This window comes from Aulonocara sp. 'chitande type north' Nkhata Bay, linkage group LG18 (genome assembly GCF_057382095.1).
Source record: "Aulonocara sp. 'chitande type north' Nkhata Bay isolate Kocher_YH1m ecotype deep benthic linkage group LG18, A_spYH_male_GT1.1, whole genome shotgun sequence".
Classification (NCBI taxonomy): domain Eukaryota; kingdom Metazoa; phylum Chordata; class Actinopteri; order Cichliformes; family Cichlidae; genus Aulonocara; species Aulonocara sp. 'chitande type north' Nkhata Bay.
The window spans coordinates 8,472,601-8,487,674 of NC_141361.1; positions in this window are offsets into that span (position 1 = coordinate 8,472,601).

Genomic DNA, 15,074 nt, shown 5'->3' on the forward strand with positions numbered 1-15,074 from the left:
TAATTAAAATAGTACCAACGCATTCTCTGTTCTTTGAACAACAGTGTTTCAGAGTTGAGGAGACCTGCTGGTGCTGCTTTAAAGGTGAAAAAGTTTCCCATTCTCACTTGAGCTGCTCAGCACTTTAGGGGCCTCTTTTGTCATAATACCGTGAAGGCTTTGTGCTGGATTATGGAGCAGGATGTGGTTTGACATTGTCTTGCCATCCCTGAATTGATGTTATCTGGATGGCTGCATATGTTGCTTTAAAACCTGCATGTTTTTTTTACTGGAACCAGTTCTATGGAACCAGCTTCCGGTTTGAATTTGGGAGACAAACACTACCTCTACTTTTAAGATCACCTTTCCTTTTTGCTAAAGCATATAGTTAAGGCTGGATCAGGTGACCCTGAATCCTCCCTTAGTTATGCTGCAATAGGTGTAGGCTGCTGGGGGTTTCCCATGATGCACTGAGTATTTCTTCTTCATTCATCTTTCTCACTCACTCACTGTGCATTGAATCATACTTGTTATTAATCTCTGTCTCTCTTCCACAGCATGTCTTCCTTCTCTCACCCCAACCAGTTGCAGGAGATAGCCGCCCCTCCCTGAGCCTGGTTCTGCTGGAGGTTTCTTCCTGTTAAAAGGAAGTTTTTCCTTCCCACTGTCACCAAAGTGCTTGCTCATAGGGGGTGATATGATTGTTAGGTGTTTTTCTCTATGTATTATAAAACTGAATTCAAGTTGAATTGAATTGAATTAAAACCCACATGTACTGTTGAATATAACAGGGCATTCGCGGATGCCGAGTTTTGAACTGAGCATTGGTAACAGGTTAGAAAGTCTTTGGCCTTATTCACAATATCCACAAAATAATTTAAAATTTGTATTGGTCAGACCACAGGTTAGTTTCCCACCTAGTTTCAGTCAGATCACCTATTCTCTCATAGATGAGAAAACATTATAAAACAGTATTATTTATCCTTACCAGTTGTAACCAAATTTCACCCAAAGTCACTATGATTCCCTTCAGAAAATAAACAATTTAAATTTGCTGTTAAACATCAGTTACTTCCTCTCATGGACATCAGGAAAGGCTTTCCTTGCACCAATCATCCCTTCTGTTCATCCTGAACATTCAGTGCAAGTGATAAACACAAAACACACAGTCCTTATTAAATTCCAAAATCGTTTTAAAAGTTTATCTGAAATTAAAACAGGGCTTCAGCAGTCTCAGCTAGACACATCAAATCCTCCTGCTTGTTCCTGCAACTTAAGAAAGAAACATAATAAGAAAATCTGGCACTTAAACAGCTGCAAAGCTGGAAGCTTAATTTATTTATTTAAGACTGCTGTGGGTTCATATTACCTTCGGATAAGCCCTAAAATACTTTTCTTCGCAAAACAGGTGCTGGGAGTTTTGCTTCCCATTACATCATTTGGAGGCACAGGAGGTGGGGATCTCTAAAACACACACTGCTCAGTGTTCGTGTGCTCCCCTCACAGTTACAAGAGAAAACCGTCAGCCTGTTTAAGCTCTGAGAAGAGAAAAAGGGTTACAAACGATAAAATCCACTTTACTGCTACAGTTTCATGTGGTTTTATCTGTCACCAGATGCTGCATTGGTGACATTTCTGACTATTTTTGTACAACTTCCATGGCCAGGTAGCAAACATGTTACCATTAGTCATGGCATAGATACATTTTATGTGGCCCAAACAAAACGACATCTGCAATTTGGCCCATATGAGATGGACCTGTGGCTGTTTGAGGCAGCCGGACACAAACCAAATCAGTCTGTCAGTCGAGGTCAAATACCGTCTAGGCAGACAGACATTCATTGCTGTGTGGGCAATGTTCAGCAAATGTTGCCATGTGACCAGGATATTTCAGCTTTGAATAAACTTTTGATTAATTTGTGTCAAATGTTTGGGACGGCTGTATGTATCAATTTAGTTTGTTAAACAGTGTCACTCTGAGTGACAGCAATACCCATAAAAATGTTTATTACGACATCAAGATGGATAGCTTTAAATCAGTGCAAAATATACCACAGTGAGATGTTGCATTGGACATATTATATTTATTTACAGCTCGATATCTTAAATATTGGATTTTTTTAGCGCAGCTTTGGATGATCGACACTCCTAAAATCATTTTTATCTTATACAGGGCCTTTGTGCAGCTGCTTATGATTTAAACAAGCTTCTTTTTCTTGATGGCCAATCTTGCCTCAAGCCAACCTTACTGCATCACCTGCAGGTTGTACTGAATGCAGCACTTCACCTTATATTAGGAAAGAAATGGTAAGATCACATCGCTGGAAGCCCTACACTGGCTTCCAGTCCATGTCAGGATCCACCCAGTTTAAATTTCACAGTTTTCAGCAGTCTTAGCGGTTTGTCACCACCATATAAACTGAACCTTTACAGCCCCATGCTTCTACTAGAGCGCTGAACTCTATGAACCAGCTGCTCTTTGAAATTCCTGGTTCAAGGCTCAAAAGCAGAGGAGATGAAACCTTTTCAGTGGTGGGTCCTACTCTGTGAAGCAATCTACCTTTCTGCATAAGAGCTGCCAAATCACTCCATCATTTTAAAGCACTGTTAAAAGCCCGTTTTGTCATGCGTGCTTCCAGTTCTAGTTGAGCAGAGTATCCTGTTTTTTCATTGTACAAGCACAGACATATTTCCTTCTGTTACTGTTTAATTTCATGATTTCTTTTTACCAAAAAGTCCCACTGAACGACACAGGAAATCATTCCTGCCTGTGGCCATCTCCCTGTACAACTCCTGCATCCAATACACTGTAAACACTGCAATAGTTACATCCTTTTGCACACACTCTTTTCTGACTCTAATGTTGCTGTCTATTTTCTTGATATTTATTTATAATCACATCTGTCAACCCTGGATATTTATTATTTGGTGATTTGTATATATTGTGCTATTCCATATATCTTAACATATTGTATTGCCAATAGTCTAGTCTAACCCACATAATTTCCCTAGGGATTAATAAAGTATTCTGATTCTGACTTTTCAAATTAAGATTATAAATTTTATATTTTTAATTTATCATTGGGCAGTTTAGTCTATATTTATTTATTGTACTGACTGCTGTGTATAATACAGATTTTGCATAGTCTGCACAACAGGTCTTTAGTTGACTACTGAAGTTGTTTTAAATGCACTGTAGAAATAAACTTGAACGTCTTGACGTCTTTCTTCTGATTGGCTGTCCATCACAAACTTCAATTTCAATTCAATTCAATTTTTAGCCAAAACAGGAGAAATATGCTCTCTCTTTCTAGTCCCTGTCAGTACTCTTGCTGCAGCATTTTGGATTAACTGAAGGCTTGTCAGGGAGTTTTTAGGACATCCTGATAATAATGAATTACAGTAGTTCAGCCTGGAAGTTATAAATGCATGAACTAGTTTTTCAGCGTCACTCTGAGACAGGATATTTCTAACCTTAGAGACGTTGCGCAAATAGAAGAAAGCAGTCTTACATATTTGTTTAATATGTGCATTGAAGGACATGTCCTGGTCAAAAATGACTCCAAGGTTCCTCACAGTGTTACTGGAGGCCAAGGTAATGCCATCCAGAGTAAGAATCTGGTTAGATACCATATTTCTAGGCTTTTCAGGGCCGAGTACAATAACCTCAGTTTTATCTGAATTAAGAAGCAGAAAGTTAGCGGCCATCCAGGTCTTTATGTCTTTAAGACATTCCTGCAGTTTAACTAATTTGTGTGTGTCATCTGGCTTCATGGACAGATAGAGCTGGGTGTCATCTGCATAGCAGTGAAAATGTATGCTATGTCTTCTAATGATGCTGCCTAAAGGAAGCATGTATAATGTAAACAGAATTGGTCCTAGCACTGAACCCTGTGGAACTCCATAATTAACCTCAGTGTGTGAAGAGGACTCTCCATTTACATGCACAAACTGGAGTCTATTAGATAGATATGATACAAACCACTGCAGTGCAGCACCTGTAATACCTACAGCATGTTCTAATCACTCTAATAGGATATTATGGTCAACAGTATCAAACACTGCACTAAGGTCTAGCAGGACAAGCACAGAGATGAATCCACTGTCAGAGGCCATAAGAAGATCATTTGTAACCTTCACTAAAGCTGTTTCTGTGCTGTGCTGAGCTCTGAAACCTGACTGAAACTCTTCAAATAAACCATTCCTCTGCAGCTGATCTGTTAGCTGTTTGACAACTACTCTTTCAAGGATGTTTGATATGAAAGGAAGGTTGGAGATTGGCCTATAATTAGCTAAGACTGCTGGGTCTAGAGATGGCTTTTTGAGTAAAGGTTTAACTACAGCCAGCTTGAAGGCCTGTGGTACATAGCCGATTATTAGAGATAGGTTGATCATATTTAAGATCGAAGAATTAATTAAGGACTTCTTTGAGCAGTTTTGTAGGAATGGGGTCTAAAAGACACGTTGATGGTTTGGAGGAAGTAATTATTGAAGTTAACTCAGAAAGATCAATTGGAGAAAAAGAGTCTAACTTAACATCAATGGTACTAAGAGTAGCTGTAGATAATATTACATCTGTGGGATGATTTTTGGTAATTTTTTTTCTAATGATAAAAATGTTATTTGTGAAGAAGTTCATGAAGTCATTACTAGTTAACGTTAAAGGGATTGTTGGCTCAAAAGAGCTCTGACTTTTTGTCAGCCTGGCTACAGTGCTGAAGAGAAACCTGGGGTTGTTCTTCTTTTCTTCAATCAGTGATGAATAGTAAGATGTTCTGGCTTTACGGAGGGCTTTCTTATAAAGCAGCAAACTATTTCTCCAGGCTGAATGATGATCCTCTAAATTTGTGACACGCCATTTCCTCTCCAGCTTACGAGTCATCTGCTTTAGGCTACGTGTTTGAGAATTATACCACGGAGTCAGGTACTTCTGATTAGAGACCTTAGTTTTCCCAGGAGCTACAGTATCCAGAGTCGTACGTGGTCAGGAGGTAAAATTATTAACAAGATAATCGACCTCTGTTGGGGTAGCGTTCAGACTGAGGGTATCAACTGCAGGTGGGTGGGGCTAAAATGCTCACAGCAAGAGAAGCGTGCCTAAAATTGTATTCATGCAGAGCTCTGACATCATGCAAAGCTAGGAGCAGAAAAAACATGACAGAAACTGCTTAATTGTACTTGTGTGGACCTCATAATTTGAGCATCCACCACAGTAACACTATGAAAATAATGAAAATACGTCCACTTTAAATACAAATTTTTCTGAACTGATAGAATGAGGTTTTGACTCCATTGCTCATCATAGCCCTGTAATGGCTCCAGACTCAGCCCTCTGGCCCACTTCCAGCCTTAATCAAATCCTCAGCATCATCCTACACCGCTAGCCTCAGACCCCTGCACACATCCTGCCACCCTTCTAACACTTTGCCCGGCTTCCTGCTTCACTTTGAGCTCCGGCTCTTACCCCTAAACTGTCAATCACCTGCTGCTGCAACCGTGGATCCAGTGGACCGGTGGTTCTGTTTTCCACCTCAGGCTGCAAAACCAATTAGTGTCCGACAGTTGGCTGTGGAGCGGCTCCTCAAGTTTCCAAACTCTGTTTTTATTTTCTTCTCTGCGTGACCACAAAACAATCTCATCCTTTGACCCTTGTCAGTGCAGGTCATGCAGAAAGGAGTCTCTGCAGGATGCTTCATTGTTGTGATTCACGTGTCCCCAGACTGTCCAAATCAGATTGTGTTTGTGTTTGCATTTCCAGAAGGGCTGTTTGAATCCTCTAATGTGGTGTATTTTCAACCCTAAAGCATTTTTGCATTTACTCACTAGTATTTTCCACACACAAGAAATCCCACAAAAGATGTAACAATCATCAAAATCACCAGCAGAGTTTATCTGAAGTTCCTAAGCTGAGATGAGACCAGGCACAAATGACCCTTGTGGAAGTGTTAATTTGCTTTAGCAGCGTGTGTCTGTGTTATTTGCATATGAAATCTGTTTTATTGTTCTCTGATGAGACGTTTAGCTTAGTGGCATTTAGAAAACACAAGTTTCCTCATCTGATTCCATTTGGCAAACACAACAGGAGCAGTTAGGGGACATCATGGCTAAATGTTTATCTCATTTTAAGCATACTGCAACATCTCCGTTACAGAAGCGAGGAAGTCTTCTCTGAGTGCCAGAAGCACCAGCCACTGAACTCAGTCTGCATTAGGGATCTGTTCAAGTCCTGGAGAAAGTTTATTGTTCAAAAGGTAGTTGTGTAACAGCAAAAAACACACAAAATTAAACCCAGAAAGCCATAAAACACATGTTTCTCTCTACTTATGTGCTCATTTTAAGTGCATGCAGGTCATGGAGGATGCAAATGTTCTTAAAGTGAAAACAGAACCTTGCTTGTTAAAGACTGTTTGAATGTACTGGGTACCTTTGCTGTACCTTGGGAGTAACACCCACATTTATTTAGTTTTTAGCTACTTTGACGAACGTGTTAGTTTTTTATCAACATCTCCTCTAGTTGTTCTAATCTCCACCCAGTTGTTTACTCTTGTTGTCTCTCTGCCGTTTGATGCTCAGCAGGTTGTGTGCAGTGTTTCTGAAGCTTTCGTGACAACAAAGAGAATGGTGGGCGGCAAGCTGAAACGTTGAAATGAAAACAGTTAATTTAAAGGTGCTAAAGCTCTACACAGGTTGGTAAGTAGTAGAAAATCTGAAGTCAGTGAAGTCTGAAGTTCACCAGTAAAAGTAATTAGAGATCATCATTAAAAGAGCTCACAGCTGTACTACATAAATCTAAAGCATAAGCTCTGACAGATGCTGAGAGGGGGAACCTGGTAGAGGAGAGGGGCCTGAAAATGAGCAGCTGAAGCAAACTTACACTTCCACAAAAGTCACGCATACTATAAAAACCAAAAGAAGATGCAAAGTGAAGTGAAACCCATTATGGGACAAAATCTGGAATGCAGCAGACACGAAATGATACAAAATACATGCAAGTTTCACAGCTGAAGACACAAAATAACCAGAAATCATACGCATGTGATTTCAATAAAAATATTTTTTAAAAAGATAAAATGTATAACTGGTTTTTAAAGCAGTCAAACTTTTGCACAACAAACTAAGAACACTACTGTACTTTTTTTAGGATGTGATTGTGCAAAGAGGGATTGAAAATGCAAAGCAGCTTTTGCCACAAACGGCTGATTAATAAGGATTTCTGCTGCAGTATTTCCCAACATAATATACATAGAAATATAGAGGGCACTGAGGTAAAGCTGTAACAGATATAACAAGGTCATGCTAGTGGAGTCTGAAAACTTTTTGTGTCTGTCGTGTCAGACAGGTGAGTCATAACACCTGGGGAGGTTTGCTCCACTGAGGACAGCCTGTCTCTGACTTTGTATCCACAGCAGGAGTGCAGCAGAAAAAAAGAGAAGCACAAAGGAAAGGAAGGATCTGGCTCCGGGTGTAATCTTACTAAATTCTGGAGATCAGTGTCTGTAGTTGGATCACATGTAAGCAGGAGATGACAACAAAAAGGAAAAAGAGCCAGAAAAGAACAGAAGGGACAGTTGGGAAAGTAGAAAGAGACGCCTGCAGGAAGCATTAACAGAACAGACACAGTAACACAACCAGACTAACGGTAAAAAGAAAGTTGTCGAGTGTTTCTTTGGATTCCGAATAAATACCAAATGACTGGGACAGAACAGAGAGGTAAAAACACCACCAGGAAATCTCTTATTTGAGGCAGAGAGAAGCAGGTGAGAGGAAGAGAGATAAATGGAGAGCCTCTGGGGAGCTGCACAAAGGAAAAAGGAAAACTGTTACCCTCCTTCACCTTGACAGCTCCCTCCTCCTCTGTGAATTTTCTTTCTTCCTTCATCTGTGACGTCCACCTTCTCACGCAGCACTTCTTCTTGCCCATGTTTCTACCATCTTAACCCTTTTGAGGGTTCACCCATTAAATTAAATCGCTGTCACAAAAATAAGACATGGTGTGCATAACTGCATATGTATTACAGCACGTATTTAAAAAGCTAGCAGGTTTATTATGCTTCTTAACAACATTTAAACAATGTTGTTAATATACAACACGGGCTTTTATTTTTAGTAATACAAGTTTATTTCACTAAGTGGATCTTAAAGATAAAATTTTTCACATATGCTTTGTATGTTAGTCTAAAATACATCAGACTAAGACATAAGGGAGGTCTGGCTTAATACATGCATTTGCAGCCATTTTCTAGTTATGTGACAGCTAGAAAAAAATGAGGAAGACTATTTGCTATGCACATAACTATCTGCCATCAGATTTCATCACAGTGCCAGAGAAATCTAAGCCCTGCTATCACCTTTTTTATTTATTTTTTTAAAAAAAGAGAATATATTACTGCAATTTGTCAAAACAAGACATTAAGTTTCCTCTATGTTGTCACTTTTAGCATCCTATAGAATTATTAAATATGTTTCAGGTAGCCAGCAGACATCTCTGAAAGATTTGACTAAAGTACATGTAATGTGTATTTTTGTAAAATAATGTATATGACATTTTACGTTCCCCGTTTGAACACAATTTGAACTGATGTGGGGCACTTTTCTGCAAATACTTTTCCTTTGCTCCCCACACAGTTTCCTGTTTATGTGCCGCAACCAAAGCCTGCGAAAAATGTAATTAGTCATATCAATATGACAACAAGTGGACTTCAGATGGAGTCCATGTTTAGCTTAGCATGATTTCAAGGAAATAAGCATATATGCAAGTAAAAAAATAACAGAGGTACTCTAAAGGCTTACATCCGTTGAAATCATTGCTCCTCGGGTCTCTCATACATATTCTGTATTTATATGCTCTAATCTTTCCAAACTACGGTGTAAAAAAAATAAATAAAAAAAAAGTCTGTTTGAGTAGTAACATCAGGCGAACTAGTGATCAGGCAAACAGCTTCAGGCTGTTGAACAGCAGCAGCAGCTGGACCGACTCCCACTGGACTCCACCCGAACATCCTCCAGCAGTCCAAACCTCATCAAACATTCAAACACTGATACCAGAACTGGACAGTCAACTGAAATGATTAATGGGACTCTGCTGTTTTCACACGAAAACGTTTCACAGCTGTGATGAAAGCGTCAACGGAGACGATAAAGGAACATAACATATTCTAGGAGTGACTTTAACCATTTACGAAAGAGAAGAAAAGAGTCAGAGTGGCACGGGGGGATAATGTGAGACAAAAGAAAGGGCTGACAGAGGATAGGGTCAGGAGGAAGAGGAGGGAGGCAGCTGACGTGGCTTCAGAGGCTCAGCTGGAAGTTCGTTCATTCGCTTGTCTGCTGATAGAAACATCACAGCTCCATCCTCTCTGACTGAAGGTCTGCTATCAGCGGGCTGCAGCCTGTTATGGGAGACAGAGAAAGAAAAAGGAAAAAAAAAAATAGAAAGAAAGTGAGGCAGAAAGAAAGACGCAGGTGGGGATCAGCAGCTTAAAGTTCATTATGCAGATTGTGGAGCTAAAATGCTTCCAGTCTGCGAGTCTAATTTCTCTTTCATGGTCTTTGTGAGTGTGGCGTTCCTCCATTACAGGTTAGCAAAGAGCAGCGAGGTCAGAACAATCAGATTAGCAATGCATCCCTCTGAATTCACCATTTGGATTTTTCCATCGGCTTTGAGCAGAAGAACAGTGAGCACAAGTTAGAGAAGGCAGCGTGCAGGTCTCAGAGTTTTTGTTGGGCTTTCTTTAAAAAATGGATATACTGTGATGGAAATAAACATTCACACAAGCTCAAGGTCAAACACTCACACACACAGACTCCCACGCTCAAACAAATAATAAGCTTTTTATCTTCTTCCTTTACTTTTTTCTGCAGTCGACACTAATTTAATTCACTAATTATAATCAGCTTTCGCTTAAGGCGAACAAAGCAGCGCTATACTGTATATGTGTTATGCTAATATAAGATAGAGAATTTAACTTGCAAAGCTCCTGTCTGAACATTGTTCTGCCTGTTAAAAAACAATAAGGTTGTGCTGTATGGGAAATAAAATATATGAAGTACAAAGAAAGGTCATCTGAAGATCTGAAAACTTTTCCATAACATATTAATCAAATTATAGAAGGTCCACAGTAAGTTATAATAAATAAAGTACAATAATTAATATTCATTTGTATATTTAATGTATTTAGGATAACGTACAAGCCCAATGAGTACTCTTTACCACAATCATACAGTTAGATATTTATCACAAAACCTGCAAATGTAAATAACGCGCTTCTTAATGCATGTCGACTTACTGTCCAATTTGCCAGTGAGTGGGCTGATGGGAAGGAGTGGGAGGAAAACTGATAATTAAAAAAGATTATGTTACATCTGGAGATGATGAGATTTAGGAAATATGCTTCAATTTCTTACAGAGAGAGAAAAAAAGATCAAACTGCTGATTATCTGAGTCTAACTGCTGGAAATGCTGGACCGACTTTGTTCAAAGGTAATAAAATCAGCCCATTTGATAAGTTTTCTACCTGCAGACAGCCCTGCCCCCCAAAAATCAGGTTTGGGGACATTTACTCTTATTCTTTTACCAGTTACATATAAATAAGTTACTGAGTGATATTTTCTTTTAAGAGGAAAAAAGCACCACATTTATAAAAGCCCGTAGATGCTATAGTTCACAGTCAGACTTCCATCTCCATTAAATAAGCACCAAAATCACTTTTGCCAACCCTCTGAGGTCTCGGCTTAAACATAGTTGTGAGTTGGTCCTATGTAGAGCCTATGGACAGCACTGTGGGCCGTGGTCTACATGTTGTAGTTGTTTATTCCCACCAGGCTTTACTGTCACAAACACCAGTATGTGGGCCACTCTTGCTAGTGACCTTGAAGCAGCTGTGGAGAAGTGCAGAAATGCACTGAGCTGAAATGGAACCAAGCATTAAAAACAATGGACACTGTCCACTTTGCTGCTGCCTGTGCTTTTGGTGTCCCCACCTTTTTAATTTGATGCTTTTTCACTCCCTTTGCTATCCTACGCTTCCAGTCAGGATTCAGTCTAAGAATCATCAAGTAAAATTGTTTGCTATGGTTGAATACTGTATTAAACTAGACCGCAGTGTTTTTGTCAAAACATAACCACAATAGAAAGACTTAAGCCTTGTTAGCTGGCAAATGCTAACACTGTGTCTAATATATTTATGGAGTTTAATGTAAATGAGCGCTACGTGTGTCATGTTATAATTCAGTTTGCCAGAATGTGGCCCTTCACTTACTTTAGCTTCATCAGCTAGCCCACCCCGACCTAGATCTCTGCGAAAGTGTTTTGAGCTGTAGTGAACCAAAGCTAAAGGGTCAGTCTGTTCCTGTTACTTCATGCTGTAGCAAACTGCAGCCTCAGCTTATAATCAGCCTTAAACAGCTCGAAGTCTGTGTTTGCATACTTGTTCTGCACCTTATAAAGTGTTACTCTTGACCAAAGAACTGGCTCATTGTCATGTTAATATCTGTCTAGTCCACCCTAATCACGACATTCTGCACTGGCAGTATGCTTGCCGAGAAAACACTGTGCTGAATTGATGAGGATTACTTCAAGCTGCACGGATTCATTTGTGCCCACAGCTGCTGGAGTAAACACGGAGATCATGAGACTGGAAAGCAGTGATTACATTTTCTCTTGAAATGTAATGTGGGCTTCAAAAGTCAAGACATGAAGCAGACTAGAGATGTCAAGACTAGGCCAAAAAAAACCCCCAACCAAACATAACACACTATTCCAGTTTGTAACAATCCTTTAAGGTTTTAGCATCATCACTTCCTCCTTGAATCCTGAATGCGTCAGACCTGGAAAGAACTTTTTTATAACCATTTTGGCCAGATAGTGAAATAATTAGATCAGCTCCCTGAATTACTGTGAAACAGTTAATTAAGGCTGAGTGGGAGTGGATTTGAGGTCTTGGCAAACATAAGATTAATATTCTTCTGTTTACTCACACACACACTGGATGACAGATTACCCATGAGCCTCTGGGGCCAGGCCAAGGCATGCAGGCAGAGTCGTGGGTGGTCAGTTAGTTGACACAGTAACAAGCTGCTAGCCAGCGGCCTTCTGGGAAGGCGGCATCCACGACAGCCTGCGGGCTGAATGAGAAACAAGCAATGTGAGCATTCAGACTCATGATTAATGGCTGCTGCTGGTTTTACAGCAATGAGGAATATGAAAGTAAATGATAGTGTGGGTGTTAGAACAGAAAAAAATAACAGCATGTATCGAGGCACAGAATCACTCGTTGATCCATACGTTTGGGTATTGGGCTGCAGAATAATGAGAAGGTCTCAGAAACTGAGCAGAAATGACCCAACAAGGAGAGAACTGAGTAGAGGTGAGCCTCCTGGGAAATCAATATAATGAAACCTTCTCACCTGAAAGCACAGACGGACCGGCCGCAGAGCGACTGCCTTTCATCAGGCCGTCTAGCTGACAGTGTGGACAAACACAGAGGCTTCTGACTGAGGATTTAAGCAGCCTGTAAGGACATAACGGTGGCTTTATACACTGTTTGATAGACTTTAACTGCTCTGCTGCTTTAAGCCCTGTGTGGGAGACGGTCTTGTATGGTTCCCATTGAAATGCTAAGGAAAATGGGCATTAAAGGGCTTTTTAAGGAGGCTCTTTAAATGGCAACCTCATCCTCATGTTCATTTAAAGATTTAAAATGATGGTTCTCATGTACTATATTGCCAAAATTATTCACTCATCCATCCAAATTACTGAATGAAGATGTTCCAATCACTTGAATGGGTGTATGAATATCAAGCACCTAGGCATCCAAACATTTGTGAAAGAATGGGTAGTCTAAGGCAGCGGTCCCCAACCTTTTTTGCAAAGCAAGGTGCATAAAGACGTGGATGAGAAAGTTTGGTGTTGAAGAGTCCTTCACACTACACTAAACTTTTGGCAGTATAATGCATGTGGTGTCTTTCTCACTTCAGTCTGGAACAAAGTGTAATTGGGTCAAATATTTGTAATTAAATTACTCAAAAATAGTACATGCAGAGGAAATGAAACAGCAGTTATACCAGGAACTGTATATAAAACATGAACGTAACCACCAAGAAGTAACATGTTGGTTTGATACTGGTTTTTACCAAAAAGTGGAGGGTAGAACCTGAGAACATCTGTGTACAAAAACTTGTCAACCATAATTTACAACATGGATATAATGTGTTGAATATAACTCGAACCTAGCATTTGAGACTCTACATACGCTCATCAGAAAAATACTTGGTAAAGTAATAAATCAAGGGAGAAGTAAGACTTCTATATAATTTGAAGTCAGGGGAGCCAGTCATTGCTAGCCATTACAAAAAACTGCAGGTTTAAGACACTTCCACATGCATGGGCTTCACTTTTTAGACTCAGTGGCTAGATCCATGGTAACTGTTGCCAGTTTGTTGTACAGTGTGGCATATACCTGTGAAAAGTATATCCAGAAAGAATCTATATGCCATTTGCAGGTCAAACTGCAATTGTGGCATGTGATATCATAGATTAGCATGTTATCTCTGTTTTTGCTGGCATCTCTCAGTTGATCATAAGTAACAAGCCATTTATAAACTACTCAGTAGCAGCATATATTTAATTGAAAAGAGGTTTGTGGCAATGGAATATCCTTTTCTGCAGAAGCATTCGTTTAAGGTAGGTGTAGGTGGGGTGATCCAGAGCAGGCTTAAAATTTAATGGACATGTCGTGCAGAGGTCAAACTGGAGCAATGTGTTACAATAAATATAATGAAATCATCCTGAGAGAACGAGGGCCGTCTGCAGCACATAAGCTGACGTCGTTACAGCTTGCCGGACCTTAAGAAGTAAATGAAGGCGAAGAGCTGGAAGGGCTCGGTCTGAGTCGGTGTCAGATTTAAGTGGCTTCTATAAACAAGCAGGCTGGTTCACATCTAATATACAGGTAATGAAAAGAGCTGCCATCTCCAGGAGTGGCCAGTGGGAATAAACAACCAAATGATGCTGAAACGAATATGGGTCAGATCTCATTATAGCTGCACATGTTTTCTTTCAGCCATGTGTGAATTTAATTCCTCTAATTAGCGGTCTGTACGTGCGGTGAAAGTAGAGTCTGGCTAGGTGTTAAATATGTGACACTTTTCATTTGAGCAGAGAAAGTTATTTGGTGTCAGGCGGCCGGTATTCCTGCTGAATGTGATTATAAAATATGTACAGCCAGATCTCTGCCATCTGCTCTGGTGGCTTCACTGGTTTTTATAGATCAGAGGAGGCAGAGATTAAACCACGGATGAAAAATACAGCTGTAGACAGGATGATATGACTGCAGCCACACTCTGCACGCATGTGTGTACAAGACAGCTTCCTGGTATGGTGTTAGTAGTGGTGATATGCTCAGTAGGGTTGTGTGCACATACAGTATGGGAACCACATTAACCATATAATGCTCACCTTTACATTGAAGACATAGTTCAAAGTCAACATCCTTGTTTTGCCTCAAATTGTGCACTTCCGCTTGCTACTTTGTTGCTATCTTGTGTGTTCACACTAACACGCATGGCTACATGCATCTGGGAGAACTCAGCTGTTGGAGGAAATCTAAGATCAGGTACGGTGATGCATTGGACAGCACCAGAACACTACAGGACCCAAAGCTGAAACCACGGGAGAATTTCACCAGTGATTTTCTGCCCACAGATTCTGTAATGAGTTTCTAACTAGTTAGCAGACTAACTTCTGCTAGCTGTACTACATAAAACACTGCATACCATATTTGGGGAAAACCAGTATATGAGAACCCAGATGGTGGCCTAACAGTTAAAAAGTTGAGTATGAAAAGCTGTGGATGCTTAATGGTCTAATAATCAATATACTTAATGGCATATTGACTGAACAGAGGACAAGGTAGCCAACCAGTTTTCAGTTGGTAGGAGGAATGATGGTCTGCACAGATAGCAAAGCTTAAGCTGTCTTAGATTATGCAAACAGTGATGTCAATGTTTTTGCCATCTTCCTGTTTTGAAACAGTTTTCTTCAAAAAAAGTGAAACTACTGATTGAGCCTGTAAAGTCATTAGGGTTTGCAGAGTGAA